Source organism: Bufo bufo, chromosome 8 (assembly GCF_905171765.1).
Source record: "Bufo bufo chromosome 8, aBufBuf1.1, whole genome shotgun sequence".
Classification (NCBI taxonomy): domain Eukaryota; kingdom Metazoa; phylum Chordata; class Amphibia; order Anura; family Bufonidae; genus Bufo; species Bufo bufo.
In genome coordinates, this window is record NC_053396.1 from 100,277,098 (window position 1) to 100,296,204 (window position 19,107).

A 19,107-nucleotide genomic window follows, 5' to 3' on the forward strand; every position below is an offset into this window, starting at 1 on the left:
GGTCTGACGACAGTACCCAGATCAGCCGAATGAGGGAGGTCCAAGCTGTTGCTGCCTACTCTGAGATCTCAAATGTCAGTGGTGGTGAAGGTGAGGATGATGACGTGTCGATGGAAGTCATGTGGGTGCCCAAAAGAGAGGAGGGGAGTTCAGAGGGAGAGACGGAGCAGCAGAGAGGGAGGAGAAGGAGGAGAATCAGGCACAGCTCACAGGGCACAGGAGGCAAAAAGCAGACTACAAATGTATCTGGAGCTAGCCATCCACCATGCACAGTCACTTCTGGTGCTTCCAGGACGCTGGCATATGGCTCTGCAGTGTCAGTTGCTGACAATAGTGTTGCCATCGGCAGCCTGTGCTGTCAACGCATAAGTTGCGGTAAGCCCAACACTCACCTATGGACGACCGCCTTAAGAAGGCACCTGGCCTCCCATCACCGAGCCCAGTGGGAGAAACGCTGTCAGATCCCACAAAGCCACACTCCCGGCGCTCCACCTCCTGCCTCTTCTCCTTCTCCTCTCTTCTCCCATTTGTCCTCCACTCCACCTTCCACCGTGCCATCGTCGCGTTCATCTGACATAAGGCAGGCTTCTGTGGCCCAAATGTTCGAGCGTAAAAAGATGATGACGTCGGATAACCCTCTTGCCCAGCGGCTGACCGCTGGCTTGTCGAAACTGCTAGCCCTCCAACTACTGCCATATAAACTGGTGGACTCGGAGGCCTTTAGAAAATTTGTGGCCATTGGCACACCGCAATCGAAAGTTCTCAGAAGGAAATATTTTTCCCTGAAGGGCATCCCAGAGCTATATGGCCACGTTCATCGGCAAGTGAATATATCTGTGGCACACAGTGTTGGTGCCAAGATACATCTGACTAGCAAGCACCGGCAGGGAAGGTACATAACTTTTACTGCCCACTGGGCGAACCTTCTGAATGCCGTCAAGCATGTAACTTGTGGCTCCCGTGTGGATTTGGTGTTACCGCCACGGATTGCATGTAGGCCTTCCTCTTCTTCTCCTCCTCCTACTCCATCCTCTGTCTCCTCCTCGGCTGACTCCTCCTTTTCCACTGCTATCGCCTCTTCCGTTGTGCCCCCCAAGCTCCCCAGAACCTATTCGACGTCCCAGGTGTGACGTTGCCATGCTGTGCTGCGGATGTTGTGCCTGGAAGCCAAGAGCTTTTAGCTCTGCGGTTAACAGGCTGATCAGTGGCGGACATGTTACCAGCATCACAGAGGGCTGTCAGAATGCAGCATTTCCAGGCCTTGCTGCGAGAGATGCTGCATTCTGCTGTTTCGGGCGCTGGCAGAGGAATTTCCACGCACAGCAAAACAGATGCGGGTACCAATCCTACCGTGCCTGCAAGAAGAGGGCGGTTTAAAGATGTGTTGGTCACTACAGATATGAGATAATTCTTGCAGCCAAACCATCAACAGTCACCCTCGGGATCCAGCCTCAGGAAACGCTTATACCGACAGGTGTCTGACTACATCGGGTTAACAGCCGATGTGGACGCTCTGAGAAGCGAGGAACCCCTGGACTACTGGGTGTGCAGGCTTGACCTGTGGCCAGAGCTGGCACAATTTACCATGGAACTCTTGGCTTGCCCCTTGTCGAGTGTCCTGTCCGAAAGGACGTTCATTGCAGCAGGGGGGATCATGACCGATAAGTGCATTCGCCTAGCTCACGACAGTGTGGACTACCTCACATTTCTAAAAATGAATGAGGCATGGATCTCGGAGGAATTCAACACCTGTGACGACCACATGTAATTGAATTTCCTCATGCCAGCCCACACATATCCGCCACCACCCAGAACAAAGAATGGTCCTCGTATTATGTATTTACAGTGGCATAAAAGGCCTTTTCTGTCAGGTGAATGCCTAATTTTTGGGGCCTCTACTTCAGTGGCCTACAGTGCAATTTTTATCAAGTGACCGCCTAATGTACCTTGAGCCACAGAATCACAAGTTCTTTTGTGTCAGGTGAATGCCTAACTTTTGGGGCCTGTACTCCAGTGGCCCACAGTTCCATTTTTATCCAGTGACTGCCTAATGTACCTCAAGCCACAGGATCACAAGTTCTTTTGTGGTAGGTGAATGCCTAATTTTTGGGGCCGTTACTCCAGTGGCCTACAGTAAAATTTTTATCCAGTGAATGCCTAATGTACCTCCAGCCACATCAGCCAAAGTTATTTTCTGTCCGGTGAATGCCAAATTTTTGGGGCCTGTACTCCAGTGGCCTACAGTAAAAATTTTATCCAGTGAACGCCTAATGTACCTCCAGCCATATTAGCCAAAGTTTTCTGTCTGGTCAATGCCAAATTTTTGGGGACAGTTCTCCAGTGGCCTACAGTAACATTTTTAACCAGTGAATGCCTAATGTACCTCCAGCCACATCAACCAAAGTTTTTTTCTGTCCGGTGAATGCCAATTTTTTGAGGCCTGTACTCCAGTAGCCTACAGTAAAATTCTTATCCAGTGACCGCCTAATATACCTCTAGCTATAGAATCACAAGTTCTTTTTTGTCAGGTGAATGCCAAATTTTTGGGGCCTCTACTCCAGTGGCCTACAGTAACAATTTTATCCAATGACCGCCTAATGTACCTCCAGCCACAGAATCACAAGTTCTTTTGTGTCAGATGAATGCCTAATTTGTGGGGCCTCTACTCCAGTGGCCTACAGTAACAATTTTTTTCCAATGACCGCCTAATGTACCTCCAGCCACAGAATCACAAGTTCTTCTCTGTCAGGTGAATGCCTCATTTTTGGGGCCCGTACTCCCGTGGCCTAAAATAAAAAATTTCTAGGCTCCAGCAGAGCACATTTTTGAGAGTTTACCTTTAAGACGGATAAAAATGGCCCCTGATTAAAATACATATTTTTTGTGAAAATTTTTGACAATGATCCCCCCCTGCTATATCACTGTCCATGTTGTTGGACTATTTGTGTACTTCTAGTAAGTGTTTGCTGGCTGCAAATATGAGGCAAATAAAAAAATAAAAACGAGCTCACAGCACCGTAATAATAGTAGAATTTTTATTGTGACATGATTAAAACATGTATAATATATATAGTAAGCCGTTAAGTAGAAAAGTAAAAGAGGGTAACAGAAAGAGTGCCATCCTGGTGTTGCACATATGTCAAAAAAAGTAATAACAAGCGTATCCAAATATAATGTAACTACCAAACATTTAAATATATAGTAAATTGTACATATGGGGGATATACAAGATGAGTCTCAGTAACGTTGGTTACATGGCTAAGGGACTAGGAACCACATGCATGTGCTACGGTACATAGACTGGAATAGGTTCGCAGTAAGTCTAAAGGGTCACCTATATCCAATGCCAATATGACCAAAAGACAGAGACTCACCTAATAATGACAGCGTGCTGTACCAACCAGGATGGCAACAAGGATGGCTGCAAATATCACCTGAAGGTTTTTTAGGTTCGCCTGCCATTAAAGTGAATGGGGCCCGCCGCGAATGCGTGGTTCGCGAACATTTGATCGTCCCGGCTGATGTTCGTCCATCACTACTCACCACACACTTTCAATACAGCAGTACAAGAACAGTTCACAAATCGTTCAGTTTCAGAAATACTGCCACCTTTGGCCCGAAAGCCAATAATCATCCCTTTTTGCTACTTTGATAAATCGTCCCTTTTACCCATGACAGCAGTGAGGGATATCTGTGCAGACAACCTATCCACACCTTATCTACCCACCAAACCAGCTCACCACATGTCACTTACTTCATGAGCTACATGTTGCTGACTACGAAGGTAGGAAGTGATCAGAATAATGGGACTCATCTGAGTAATAAAACATTGGTGGAGGACAGACCTGTGGAAAGGTTTAATTGTACTCCTGTACATTAACAGAGAGCACAGCATTTAGGCTGCCGCTTGGTCTTCTTACATTAGGCCACTTTCTCACGGATGGTTTTAAGCCAGTAGTTTGCATGGTTGTTTGTATATATTGGAAATTGATTTTTAAAGATTTGCACCTCTTCTAGATTTTGGACCCACTCCTGCTTTTGACTCACAAATACTCATGCAAAATGATGTGTGAAATTGGCCTTAGGGTATATGCACAGTGCAGTGTAATTTATGAGTCTTTTCTGTCTGGATTTCCCACACCAAATCCACACTAAAATCTGCATGTGTTACTTGTGTATTTCGATGCAGATTTGCCCCAGATCTTACCCTTTGCAAAGGTTGAAATCTGATCTGTAAATCCGCACCAACAATTGGCAGGCTGCGGATTTCAAAATCTGCTCTGCAGGTCAAATTCCATGCATAAAAAAACCCACACCTCTGCTGCTTCAGGCCCTTGTGCTCTCCAATTTCTGGTCCCGATTAGACATGCAGGAAATATCAGTAAAGGCCCCCCTCAATCAGTCACTGGCTGAGGTGGGTCATTGCTACATACAGTGATTGGTTCAGCAAGTATCTTCAGGAATTTCCTGCATGTCGATCTGGGACCAGAAAGTGGAGACCATCGGGCACCCGATATGCAACAGAACAGAAGCAGTGGGGGATCGGTGAGGGTGATCTTTTTTCATTTTAACCCAGTGTGAGACATATGAAAATGTAATAAGTCTTGACAACCCCTTTAAGTGAAATGAACTATAAGAGACAGCTTTAAATCTGGATAATGCTTTGAGGCAATCATTTGGTCTGTTGCATGGCGGTCACAGCCGTATACCTTGTGCTAGGTGCATCTAGAACTTTTTATGCATCAAGGGGGCATTTATAAATTGCACAGTTTTTTTTTCTGTCTGCATTTGGTTTCTTGTGTTGCACCAAATTTATGAGATGGCACATGGGTTTTATAATTTCGGCGCACTTGTAATGTATTTTTGCCTTTTTAGGTGATTGTATGCCTGGTCGTTACCTGACGTACTTTGGAACTGGCTGCAACTTTTTGTATGACATTTACTAGTGTCTGACATCATAAATGCACTTTAAAAGTGATCTACCTTTTAAAACAGAATAACTTCTCACTCCGCTTCTTCAAAAACCTAAAAAAATTGCACCAATTGTCCCGTCTGCCAAAACGTGACAATTTAATGCCCCAAAACTGGCGTAACAGTTTACATAAATGTCCCCTGTGTATTTCGTCATCATATATTTCTTGTACAGAAGAAAAACAACAGTTTCATGAAAATGTACATGCGACTGTTGAGTGACTCGATGTCTTGTGTGGCCGGGGACTGTCACATGACAGTTGGCATTGCAGCTGTCATGCGACAAAAGGTCTGTTTCCCCAGCCTAACTGGGCCAGTTACTAATTGCAATCCAGAATATATTAAATAAGATACTTAACTTACAGATACAGCCCAGTGGTCCTAGAGAATATGCTTTGAAAGTCAAGTTGACATGCATTGGATCTATCATCAACACTAACAACTGTAAAGACATCACAATTGGGAATTGGGGGGGGGGGGGGGGGGGATGAACTGTCTGTTGTCTCCCCATCCCCCACAAGCACAAATATAGTCCAGGCCCGTGAGAATGTATCACCTCTGCACTCTGCTGTGCTCACAGAGAAATAGTGTACCATAGCAAACTGAATACAATGCATTTTAATTCAGCAACCTATTTAGTTAAGTACAACCATGTAACCTGGTATTGAAGTTTCACAATATTCACTTGAGTAGAAATGAGCCACAATACCTGACCCAAGCCATGGATGAAAACTGAGCAGAACTGTTTTTATTCTCCAACAACCCCTTTGTGTTTGCTAAAGTGAAGGATTAGGGCCAAAAAGTAGAATATTTAGGAATGAGTAAATGTGATCTTCAGAATGATTGACTTGAGAAATGAATATGTGTATATTGTATGGAGTGGACACAGTGATCACGTCATGTTCATGTGAACCTAAACCCATGCGTCTACTGCAGGGGTCTGGCACGCAGTCACACTTTCAATGCACTACACTTTTAATTTTAAAAAACTCAGATTCACTACACAGGGTCTGCTAGGCCCGCCGCAGATGCTTCCCGCATTTCCAACCAGCTACGAGAGTCCACTGCCTCACGTTGTCTGGATTGCTGAGTACTGATGCGCTACACAGAACCCATCATCAAGGCCCGCCCCTCACGCTTCCCGCCGTACCAGCCATCTTCAGACTCCACTACCTCATGGCCTGGCCGGCTGCTGTACTGCTAGTGTTCCTCGACTGCTGTTCTGCTGGCCCTGCTGACAGCATAGAGATGGGATTAATGACACAGGTGACAGGGATGGGAGTAATAGTGACACAAGTGACAGTTAAGGCGATGGGAGTAGTAGTGGCACATGTAACAGCAGTGGGTAAGGAGTAGTAGGGGCATAGGGGACAGCAGGGGATGATGTGCTGGGGCAGTCAGATGGAAGGTTGATAGTGAGCTTGGGGAATGGGGGAAGCTTTTTTGACTAAATTAGGGATGGGTTTAGGATGGTGAGCCTGCATGTGACTGCTGGGGGTTATGGGGGGGGACAATGTGGGGCAAGCTTCTGACAACTTTGGGTGGGTGGGAGAATGTTGAGCCTGCATGTAACTGCTGTGGAAAATGGGGGGACAATGTGGAGCAAACTTCTGACAACTTTGGGGGTGTTGGAAGATAGCGGGCCTGCATATGATTGCTGGGGGATGGGAACAAGCTTCTGACAACCTTTGGGGGGTGAGAGGATGTTGAGCATGTATGTGACTGCTAGGAGTAATGGGGGGGGGGGGGGGGGGGTGTCAATGTTGCCCAGACTTCTGAAAACTTTGGGAGGTGGGAGAATGGTGAGCCTGCTTGTAACTACTGGGGAAAATAAGGGGACAATGTGGAACAAGCTTCTGACAATTTTAGGGGGTGTGGAGGACAGTGAGCCTATATGTGACTGCCAGAGGGACCTAAAAGTCTCCTCATATGAACTAAAGCTGGATCGTCTTTGCAAAGAAAGTCAGGAACAAGGGTCGCATTGAGTGGTAACTTAAACTGATTATTTGTTTTTTTGTCACATACACTTTGTGTTATATGACTTTCCTGTATTACCCGGCACGCTGATAGCTTCAGCTTTGATTTTTTTTTCTTAAATTGGCACACCGTCCGAAAAAGGTTGCCGACCCCTGGTCTACTGGTTAATTTGAAGATTGGATGAAAAAGAGAAACATCTGATTTTCCTGATGTGATCTTTGGGTGCAGTATATGTTTGGCGTATGTACCTGGAAAGCTCCTAGCATATGTGTCAAATGTGTTCATAGCACGTGAGGCCACATTTTTATCTTTACAAAATAATATAGTGAGCTGCACTATACTAAGCAGAGGCATTCAATAAAATAAAAGGTATACAACTATAGGAGCCTATGGTGACATGTACTGTTGTCTGCCCATAGAGTGGCATATGACAAAGGCATCCTCCAGAGCTTTACATTGATAAATGCAGTATGAATGCACCCCCAGATAAAATTCCTTAATCTTGAGGATGACAAAGCAAATGGTTCTTGAAAAGTATATTAAAGGGGTTCTGCAGTTTGTTTAAACTGAAGATCTATCCTCTGGATAGATCATCAGCATCTGAACGGCAGGGGTCCGACCCCGGACCCCGCCGATCAGCTGTTTGAGAAGGCAGCGGCGCTCCAGGAGCGCCGCGGCCTTCTCACTGTTTACCGCTGGCCCAGTGATGTAATGACTAGTATCAACTTGCCTGGGCGCGGCTAAGCTCTGTTCACTTGAAGTTGATACTAGTCGTGACGTCACTGGGCCAGCGGTAAACAGTGAGAATGTGTTATAGAAAGGCCTGCACTTCAGTGGCCCTTTATGCTAGTAAAATATTAAAATCAATTAATAAAGTATATTACAAAATTATTTTAGGGCATTTATAACAGTTTAAAAAAAATTATAAAAATATAGCTGCACTTTAAAGGAAATTGTGTTTTGTGTTTCACAAGTTATTAATGCATTAAAATTCCTTTAATCCAGTGTTAACCTCCCTGGCAGTATGATTATGTCAGGAATTTTGTACCAAAAGGTACAATTTTTTGCATAAAAATTTTAAAATTTCCCGCCCAGTTCCGCTCCCATGCGCAGCTGCTGCTCGCAGGGAACGGAACCAGGAAGTCAAATGCCGGCCGGTGTTCTGCCAGACCTCTATACCTTGCGAAAAGTCTATACTGGAAGTGACGCGGCCGCACAGGAATCAGCTGGAGGAGGGTGTGCCCGGCGCTGCGCAAGCGCACATCCACTGCCTTAGGAAAGAATCGTTGCAGCGCCGCAATAGAAGTACTTCGTGCACAGCGCGTGTGCACTTAGGGGTAAAAAGATTTTGCAGCGCAAAATGTTGCATCAGATCTCCCTACCCCTGAGTGCGCACGCGCACACAAATCATCAGATCAAATCAGAATGAACTGCAACTGATGATTTGTGTGCGCGTGTGCACTCAGGGGTAGGGAGATCTGATGCAACATTGTGCGCTGCAAAATCTCTATACCCCTAAGTGCGCACGCGCGGTGCACAAAGTACTTCTATCTCGGCGCTGCAATGATTCTTTCCTAAGCCAGTGGATGTGTGCTTGCGCAGCGCCGCGCACACCCTCCTCCAGCTGATTCCTGTGCGGCCGCGTCACTTCCAGTATAGACTTTTTGCAAGGTCTGGAGATCTGGCAGAACACAAGCGGAGGACATCGCCGGATCGCCGGCAGAAGGTGAAGGGACTCTGCAATGTTACCCCGAGCGTGACTCACGATTACCGCTCCTGGCAGCGAAAATTAACTCCGACTCACTGTCACGGATGATGTTGCAGATAGCTGGAAGTTAGGATAAACATACTTAAAAAAAATTGTACCCCCTCACAGTAGTATGGCCCTCATTGTACAACCTTCACAGTAGTTTTGTACAGATGTGCGCCCCCTCACAGTAGTTATGCCCACATTGTGCCCCCTGCACAGTAGTTATGCCCTCTCTGTGCCCCCTTCACAGTAATAATCCCCATTGTGCTCCCTTCACAGTAATAATGCCCATTGTGCCCCCTTCACAGTAATGCCCATTGTGCCCCCTTCACAGTAATGCCCACTGTGCTAGTAATGCCCTCTGTTCCCCCTCCATAGTAGAAATCCCCATTGTGCCCCCTTCACAGTAATAATGCCCACTGTGCCCCCTTCACAGTAATAATGCCCACTGTGCCCCCTTCACAGTAATAATGCCCACTGTTCCCCCTTCACAGTAATAATGCCCTCTGGCTCTGTGCCCCCTCCATAGTAGAAATGCCCATTGTGCCCCCTTCAAATTAGTAATGAACTCTGTGCCCCCTCCATAGCAGTAACGCCCTCTGTGCCCCCAGCCCCCAGCTGTTTGAAGAGAGGGCAGCATTCATATGAGAGCTGCTTTCTCTGTTCTGTTCACCTGCTCGACATAGCATTTGCAGTGATAAGCAGGTAAACAGAGCAGAGAAGGCAGCGCTCATACAAAAAAAAAAATGCGGACAACCCTTTTAAAGACATACTTGGAAAACATTACATACAGTGCTACAGAACATACAGGGTAATACAGCCCCACGTATGTACCTCTTACATCCAGTTACTTATCTTCTCTGATGTAGATATTCTCTTTCCTCTTCTTCTCCTGTTAGACCAGACCGCCATGGTGACTTCTTTCAGCTGCGCCTAGTCTCTGCAGAGTTTAACAAACAGACATCTTATTTTCTTACTTTTCCATCATCCTCCCACATTCTCAACACTCCATCCTGCCACCCCCAATACTGTGTCCACTGTGCTCCCCAATACTTTCCTGCAGAAACAGTCCCCCTGAAAATACTATTACCACACAGATAATGTGTCAGTACAGAAACAACCCTTTATTTTGTGTGCTAGTACAAAAAAATCTCCCCTTCCTTTCAGATCAGATCCCCATATAAAACCCTAAATGAGATCCCCCATCTCAGACCAAACCCCCTTTAGACCTCTATGTCAGACCCCATATAAGACCTCAGTTTTAAACCTCAGATCAGACCCCCATTAGACCTCCATGAAAGATCCCGACCCAATATCAGACCTCAGATAAGACCCCCATTAGACCTCCAGACCCCCATATAAGACCCCCATTAGACCTCCAGACTCCCATATTAGACCTCCAGACCCACATATCAGACCTCAGACCAGACCCACATATCAAACCTCCAGACCCCCATTTGACCTCCAGATCCCCATTAGACCTCCAGACCCCCATATAAGACCCCCATTAGACCTCCAGACTCTTATATTAGACCTCCAGACCCACATATCAGACCTCAGACCAGACCCCCATATCAAATCTCCAGACCCCCACTTGACCTCCAGACCCCCATATGTTCCCCATTAGACCTCCTGACCCCCATATCTGACCCCCATAATACCTCCAGACCCCCCCAGTTAAACCTCTAGACCCCCAATCAAACCTCCAGACCCCCCAGTCAGACCTCTAGACCCCCCCAGTTGGACCTCCAGACTCCCCAGTCAGACCTCCAGACCCCCAAGTCAGACCAGATGCCCCAGTCGGACCTACAGATCCCCCAGTCAGACCTCCAGACCCCCCATTAGACCATTTCAAACCCCCAGTCAGACCTCCAGACCCCCCCAGTCAGACCTCCAGACCCCCCCAGTCAGACCTCCAGACCCCCCCAGTCAGATCTCCAGACCCCCCATTAGACCACTCCAGACCCGCCCAGTAAGACCTCCTGACCCCCCTAGTCAGACCTCCAGACCCCCCAATCAGACCTCCAGACCCCCCCAGTCAGACCTCCAGACCCTCCATAGACCAATTCAGACCCCCATTAGACCTCTCCAGACCCCCATTAGACCTCCAGATATCAGATCTCAGATCAGACTGTAAAATAATACTTCCCTCTCCTGCTGCCACTTTCCCTGTCCTGGCTGTCTCCTCTTCTCAGGGCACCTCCTGCAGCGTCAGGTCAGAGTGCACTCTCTACATTCTAACACTGTAGGCAGCCAGGACACAGCAGCACGGGCACTATTTAGGGGAGGAGGATCTGTGGATGGCACTATTTAGGGGAGGGGGGATCTGTGGATGGCACTATTTAGGGGAGGGGGGATCTGTGGATGGCACTATTTAGGGGAGGGGGGATCTGTGGATGGCACTATTTAGGGGAGGGGGGATCTGTGTATGGCACTATTTAGGGGAGGGGGGATCTGTGTATGGCACTATTTAGGGGAGGGGGATCTGTTGATGGCACTATTTAGGGGAGGGGGATCTGTGGATGGCACTATTTAGGGGAGGGGGATCTGTGGATGGCACAGAGGGGGGGGGCCCATAATTTTTTTTTGCTATGGGGCCCATGCATTTCTAGCTACGCCCCTGCCGCCAGCGCAGGGAATATTAAGACCGGCGTCTAAAATGCTGGTCTTAATAAGTGACCCCCTATGTTACTAAATCCTGGACTATTAGGCCTCCTGCATACGACCGTATGGCTTTTTCAGTATTTTGCGGTCCGTTTTTCACGTATCCGTTGTTCAGTTTTTTGTTTCAGTAGTGTTTCCGTTTCTGTTCTGTTTTGCCATTCCGTTTTTCCGTTTGTGATCCGTTTTTTGCGGATCACAAACGGAAGCATACAATAATGTTTAAACAGTAAGTACATTAAAAAATTGGGCTGGGCATAACATTTTCAATAGATGGTTCTGCAAATACGGAAGACATTTGGATGCATTCCATATGCATTCCATTTTTTTTTTTGCGAAACCATTGACTTGAATGGAGCGATGGATCGTTATTTGCGGGCAATAATAGGACAAGTTATATCTTTCAGCGGAACGGAAATGAAATGCATACGGAGTACATTCCTTTTTTTTTGCGAAACCATTGAAATGAATGCTTCCGCATACGGACCGCAAATGGAATCCGCAAGAACGGAACGGAAACGGAAAAATAAAAGTTTGTGTGCAAGAGGCCTTAGGGTGAGTTTATGAGCCACAGTCAAATCATGGTGTTTGATGTGATTTGACCATGAGGTGAAATCACTCAAAGATTTTATAGAATATTTAGTGTCAATTAAAGGAATTTACCACATTTCTTAAAATCCATAAAGAGATTCTAGAGAGTTTTAATGCATACTGCATACTTGTACTACTTTTTAGTAAGTATTCCTTTGGTTGAGGGGGAAAGAAACATTTTAACGCCAAGTTTCAGAAACAAATTTCATTTTTAATCTCACCAGGGTGTAACATGGGACCACAAAATCTGAATTTAAATGTATTAATTTTACTGCTGTGTATGGCAAATCAATGTCACTAGAAGATTTGAGCAGCTGCTGGGGGATTAGGCTCAAATGTTCGCTACATGCAAGGTCCTCATAACTTAGAATTTGGGTTAACAGCATCTGTGAAGTGTCTCCGTCTATTACCAAAATTGAGCTCATAAAGGAAATCCAAACTCTTATTCATCTATCCGACGGTCAGCAGTAAAACTTTCTCAGTACCGGTAATGAAATGAGCCAGAGGGAGCTCAGCAAGTCATGTCTTTCCCTTGCTGTTTCTCCTGATGGTTTGATGTGGTTACATTTCTCCAAGGAAAATGTCCTGGATTACAAAAAATCTTTGTCCACGTTTACAAAAAGTGTTGATACTGGGAATGTAGCTGGCATCAGCCACTTCGAAGAACAGCCTTACTTCTCATGGATCTTAAAAGGAAGCCCACATGATCATTTGCACTTCACATTTGCACATCCACTTCAAGAAAAAAAATGTCCAGATATCCAGAACTTGCATCATCATATTGTTTCATAACAATGTTTTATAAAATATTTTATTATAATGTACTACAATGACCTGCATTCACTGGCGGAGCCACGAGAAGAGGGGGGGGGGGGGTTGGGGGGACAACGGGGCAATTGCCCCCTCCCCCGAGCTGCTCAGAAGTGGGGGGCGGCGGTGGCAGGGCACAGGGAGATGAGCGCTTCCATTGTGGAAGCGCTCATCTCCATAGTCATCTGTATCTCCATCCTCTTGTTACTGGAACATTGGGGGGGCTCTTGTTACTGGCACATTGGGGGGGGGGGGGGGCTCTTGTTACTGGCACATTGGGGGTGCCTCTAGTTACTGACACATTGTTGGGGCCTCTTGTTACTGGCACATTGGGGGGGGGCTCTTGTTACTTGCACATTGTTGGGGCCTCTTGTTACTGGCACATTAGGGGTCCTCTTGTTACTGGCACATTGGGGGGGCTCTTGTTACTGGCACATGGGGGGGGGCTCTTGTTACTGGCACATTGGGGGGGCTCTTGTTACTGGCACATTGGGGGGGCTCTTGTTACTGGCACATTGGGGGGGCTCTTGTTACTGGCACATTGGGGGGGCACTTATTACTGGCACATTATTGGGGACACTTATTACTTGCACATTATTGGGGACACTTCTTACTGGCACATTATTGGTGGGCACTATAGGGGCATCTACTGAGGCCACAAAGAAGGGGTATTTTATATGGGGGGCTCTGTACAGTAGCATTTTATACTGGGACACATTATGGTGGGTACTATGGGGAAGGGGGGAGAGGAGTACTATGGGGTCATCTACGGGGGGCACTAAGAAGGGGTATTTTATACTTGCAAATTATGGGGGACACTGAGGGCATCTACTGGGGCACTATATATGGGGCATTTTATACTGGTACATTATGGGGGGCACTATGGGGACATTAGCTCAACTGGGGGCATTACAAGGGGATATTTTTTGCACTGTCACATTATAAGGAGAATTATTTCTACTGCGGGGCATTATGGTGGGCTTTATTACTCCCCCATGGTATGAGCCCCCAAGTAGCAGCACCAGCCTCTCCCTGCTCTCCTATCCCTCTGCCCCTCCAAATCCTTATTATGAAATCTTTCTCATTGGGATAAAACACAACATCAGCTCATTCGAGCCCCCAGCCAAAGTATTGAAATGGTGTCCGAGATCCCAAAGGGCCAAGCCAAGTAATTGTAAGTTTTCATGTGAAATATGTTTATGTTATACACATATAGCATACACTGTGCCACACAATATACAGTATACTTCTACACTGTGTAGTCTGTTCTATAAGCACCATAGTTTTGTGGCGGCGGACAGAATATAATCTGCAAGCGCCCTTCCCGAGACCAGGCTCTGGATCCGCCACTGCCTGCATTGTAGGGCACAGTGGGATCAAACAGCACAGCAGCTATCAAATGGATGGAGCTCTCCTTGGTAAGCTGCGAGGAGGCCTCAGTGCTCACCAGTGCGCTGTGGTCACCTCAAACAGCTGATCGGTGGGGCTCCAGAGTCGGACCCCCGCTAATCTCATATTGATGACCTATCCTTATAATAGGTCGTCTATATGAAAATCATGGAAAACCTTTTTTAATGATTAGTAGTATGTAATTGCCACCAACCCCTGTCTCTGTCTGAGAATTGAGTGGTGCAGGACACAATAATGTTTCATGATAACTGCAAAATAATGTAGAAAAAATCCCTATACAAATTAGTACTTAAAGAAATTCTGTCAGCTACAAAATCACTTTTTTTCCCCCACCTAAGCATAATGCCTGTTAAGGCTGCTTTCCCAGGTAATAAACATACGTTTGGGTGCTGCAGCACTATGGGGTAGATTTATTATTTATATACACCAGAAAACAGGCATAAAAAGTCTCACACTGGATGTTTGCAACTTTTTCAATGCCACTTGGGCAAACAACTTTTGCCTAAGTGACGTTTCTCCACTGGCCTCGCCACTTTCCCAAAAAGGGGGCTTCATGAGTATGGGGACCGGCCCTGCCACATTTATCATCTTTTACACCAATTTTTATGAGTGATACTGAAATCTCCACCAGCCGTTGATATCAGTATAAGCGCAAAGACTGCAGGATGCTGCCACCAATTTATGATGAGGTGTCATAAATTAGGTATAGCATCCAGCATCCCACCTGTTTATCATAAACTGGCGTACGCCCTGGTCTATGATAATTCTACTCCTATGTATTATTCTTGGAGTTTTTTTTACACGAAATTCATGGTTTTTTTTGCACATTTTTTTTTTTGGTGCCATTTTTCTCATATATAAGGCAAGGGCTACACAGCGACACTGGTTGCGCGACAACTGTTGCGGCCAGGATCACTGAGTAGTGCTGATCCCATAGAAATGAATAGGATCGCCGCAGTAGTCGCAAGAAATCCAACATGCCGCGACTGCCACGGCGATCCCATTCATTTCTATGGGATCACTGCTGCTCAGTGATCCTGGCCGAGACAGGTGTCGCACGACCAGTGTTGCCGTGTAGCCCTTGCCTAAAAGTCTATGGGAAGACATCTGACAAAACACCACACCCAAAGTACGCTATGATTTAACACCAGGGGAGCAAAAAACATAGGAAACTTTCTAAATCCCTTCCTGATGCAGTGATTTTCTGTTTTTTTATTTTTGTTTTTTACTGCCGGCTTCCCAGAGTAATAACTTTTTTAAAAAAATTCTTTCACATGTAAGGGGCTTGTTTTTGGCGGGACCAGTTGTACTTTTTATTGCCACTATTTAATATTGTTCACAATATAATGGGAAGCTGGAATTTTTTTTTAAATGGGGTAGAATTAAAAAAAAATGCAATTCCGACCATTGTTTTATGGGTTTAGTTTTTACAGCGTTCCCTTTAAGGTAAAAATCACATGTTAACATAATTCTTTGGGTCAGTATGAGTATAGGGATACCACATTTTTATAGTTTTTCTTGTGGTTTTAAAAAAAAAACTTAGAAATTTTTATTTCTTTGCATCGACATATTGTGACTCCCATAACTTTTTTTTTAGATTTATGGAACTATAAGAGGGCTAATTTTTTGTGGGGTGATCAGGATTTTTTCATTGATGCCATTTTGGGGCGTGTCTGACTTTTTGATCACTATAAAGTGTGAATTGGCCATTTAGATTTTTTTTTCATTACACCTTTCACCGTACAGAATAAATACTTTTACATTTTAATAGTTTGAGCATATTGGGATGTAGCAATAGTAATGTTCTGATCACTTCTCCCATAGATGGCAATGCTTAACCATTGCAGTCTATGGAAGAATTCCTACCTTCCTGACAAGCGCTGGCCTTGGAGTTTTTAGAAACCTGAGGTTGCCATACCAACCAAATAGCTCCTGTGATCTCGCCGTGCAAGAGCACAGGGTACCTGCATCCCTGGATTTAATGGAGGCCGTTATGGCACCAAAAATGGTAAAAAGCAGAGTGGACCCAGCATCCATTGTGGAACCTGCACTCCCTGAATTTTATGGAGGCCATTTTGGCACATAACAGGTAGTATTTAGTGTTAGGTTTCCATCTTATAGAGATCACCTTGACGTTTGGCAGACGGGCCCAAATAATTTTGTACAAAATGTATTTGCCAAGAATCTCAAATTTGCTAAATAAGTGTAGCATTAGCACCAGAATGTTTTCTATAATTATGGCATTATTGTACTTTATTTGTGTTTGCAGAGTGCTATTGCATTAGTTTTTTTTCTCGCCTTGCAAGAGCCATTCGGACACTGGGAGCACAGCGCTCTTATTATGTGACCACTCAGATGCCCTGGTCACAATTAACCATGGCATCTCAGGGGTTGAAAGTCTGTGGACAGTGTTATCACTGTTCATGGATTCTTCCTCCAAGTGTTTGCTGCGTAAAACAGCAGGCACTCGGAGGCTATGCTGCCCGCTGAGATCCTGAGCGAACACCATCTTTAACGCCCCAACTTCTGCCGACAGTGCATGAAATTCCTAACTGATATGCAGATTAAAAAAGCTGATTTTCTTTACATGGTGGTAACACGTTAAATAGCTAAAAGTATGTTTTTTACATGGGGAAGCGGCCATAACAGGCGTTGTGCTTATGTGGAAATTGATTTTCGAGCTGACAGCCTTTGGGTATGGGCACACAGATTTCTTGATGTAGTTCTGGAAGCAAATCCAGGAATTAATTAAAGAAAGAGAAGTCATATCTGTCCTTTATACTTCCTCTCCTTTTATAATCAACTCCTGATTTGGACTTCAAAAACTGCATCAGGAAACTTCATCATGTGGTTTCACCCTTAAACTTCTCTTCTGTATTAAGATCATATGCATCATAGCATACTATAGCACAGGAAGTCATTAGATGACAGTGGTGGTTGGTCGGGACCAAGTTATGGCTCTGTTTCCAGTGTAGGTCTTGTGTGAAGAACACAGTAGTCATATAGGATCTTATACAAAAAACTATTGATTCATATGGTTGGGCAATGTATATTGTGTGGACCTACTCTATATACTTTAGTCAGCTTCCTTTATAAACAACAAACAACTATTTTGCATGATATACTTGGGAAGCTTCTTGGGCCTGGGTTCTGCTGGTGTGCTTATATATTGATAGTCTAGTTTAGTTACTTAAGACTTAGTTAGCCTTGAGGACAGTAAATATCTGGGCAATTAGTGTGACTGATGTTTATGACATGTGCGAGTGGTGAAGCTTTTTATAACTTTTTCACACTGGGCAAAGTTTCTTTACTTTGTCACATACATGAATTTGACATTTTATGCTCTGTCACATCCATCCCAGTCCATCCCTGCAGCTACCAATGTGGTTGTAGCTTTGCAAGACATCATGGCATTTGCAATTCTCAGAATCATTGTCTGGTCAAGGTATATTACATTATCAACCAAGAATGGGGCATTTAGCTATTTCTTTTATTCAGCCCCAGATGGAAGAACAGTGCTTACTCTAAAGCTGTCCCTGGAGATGTCATTGGTTTGAAAATCCTGGAGCATGGTTCCTGAGACTAAGTATAATAAATAGGTACCTTCAAGATGTAATCCATAGGCTGAGCCGTTCACAGAAGTGGAAAAAATATTTTACATGCAATCCAGATATTTTTCCAGCCGCTCAGAGATACTTCTCATTTCTTACTTATGTCTCATCACATATCTTACCTTTTACTGGAATAATGTACCAAAATAATGCAAATGTCCTTTTAAAGGAAAGTAAGACCCCACTCACTAGGGACAACCAAGTCAACATTACACACATATATAGGTAAAAAGTTAACTATCCTAATACTGCTACTTGTTCTATGATATGTTTTAAAGTTCATGATGACTGTAATAAAGTATATACACTCTGTAAAACAGCATCAAATACATAGAATAGTCTACAAAATATGAGGAATAAGAGCAGGACAATATATGAAAGTTCTCAGATGGAGTAGACAACATGCATAGAGGAGTACAGGTGCAGCAAGCAGGTAAGCAATTATATTTGGCACATAGAGTAATAATAAAAAATAAGTAGGAAATGTTTTTGCTATAAAGAGCAGTGAGTACACCATGTCCTATTATAAGAACAGTGCTAGTAATGAGGCCTTCTCACATACGCCACGCCTTAGCCTTTAACTCATTCCCTACATAAAATGTATCAGAAACTATGCCTATAAGGCTTAGATATTTCATAATTACATCTTAAACTAAATAAATGTGCTGTGATGTATATTTCCTGGGGATTGGGAAGAATAAAAGACAAATTATTGTAAGTAAACTAATGTTCCATCCTGGCATTCATGTTGTAGTTTACATTAGACGACACCTCAGATGTACCACAGCCTGGGTGGGTACTTGACAAGTGGGTACTTGTATAAATATAGAGCTTATTATGATCAATTTGTAAGAACTTTAACTTCCAAAAGACAACATGCTTGTATAGAACAAGGACTATCATTACATTTAAAGGGGTTTTCTGAGACTTTCATACTGATGATTTATCCTCAGGATAGGTTGTTAGTATCTGATCAGCTGTACGAGAAGAAAGCGGCGCTCCTGTGAGAGGTTAGTGACATCAAGTTTAATCACGAAGTCTAGGAGCATTTCAGCCCCATTCAAGTGAATGGGTCTGAGCTGCGATACCAAGCACAGCCGCTATACAATGTACGGCGCTGTGCTTGGCGAGCAGAAAGAAGGCAGCGGCACTCACAGGAGGACCGGTGCCTTGTCAAACAGTTGATCGGCGGGGCTCCCAGGTTTCGGACTACCACCGATCAGATACTGATGACCTATCTAGATGATAGGTCATCAGTATCAAAATCTTGGAAAACCCTTTTAATGACTACTCGCACATGGAGATGTTTTGTTCTATATTACTCTG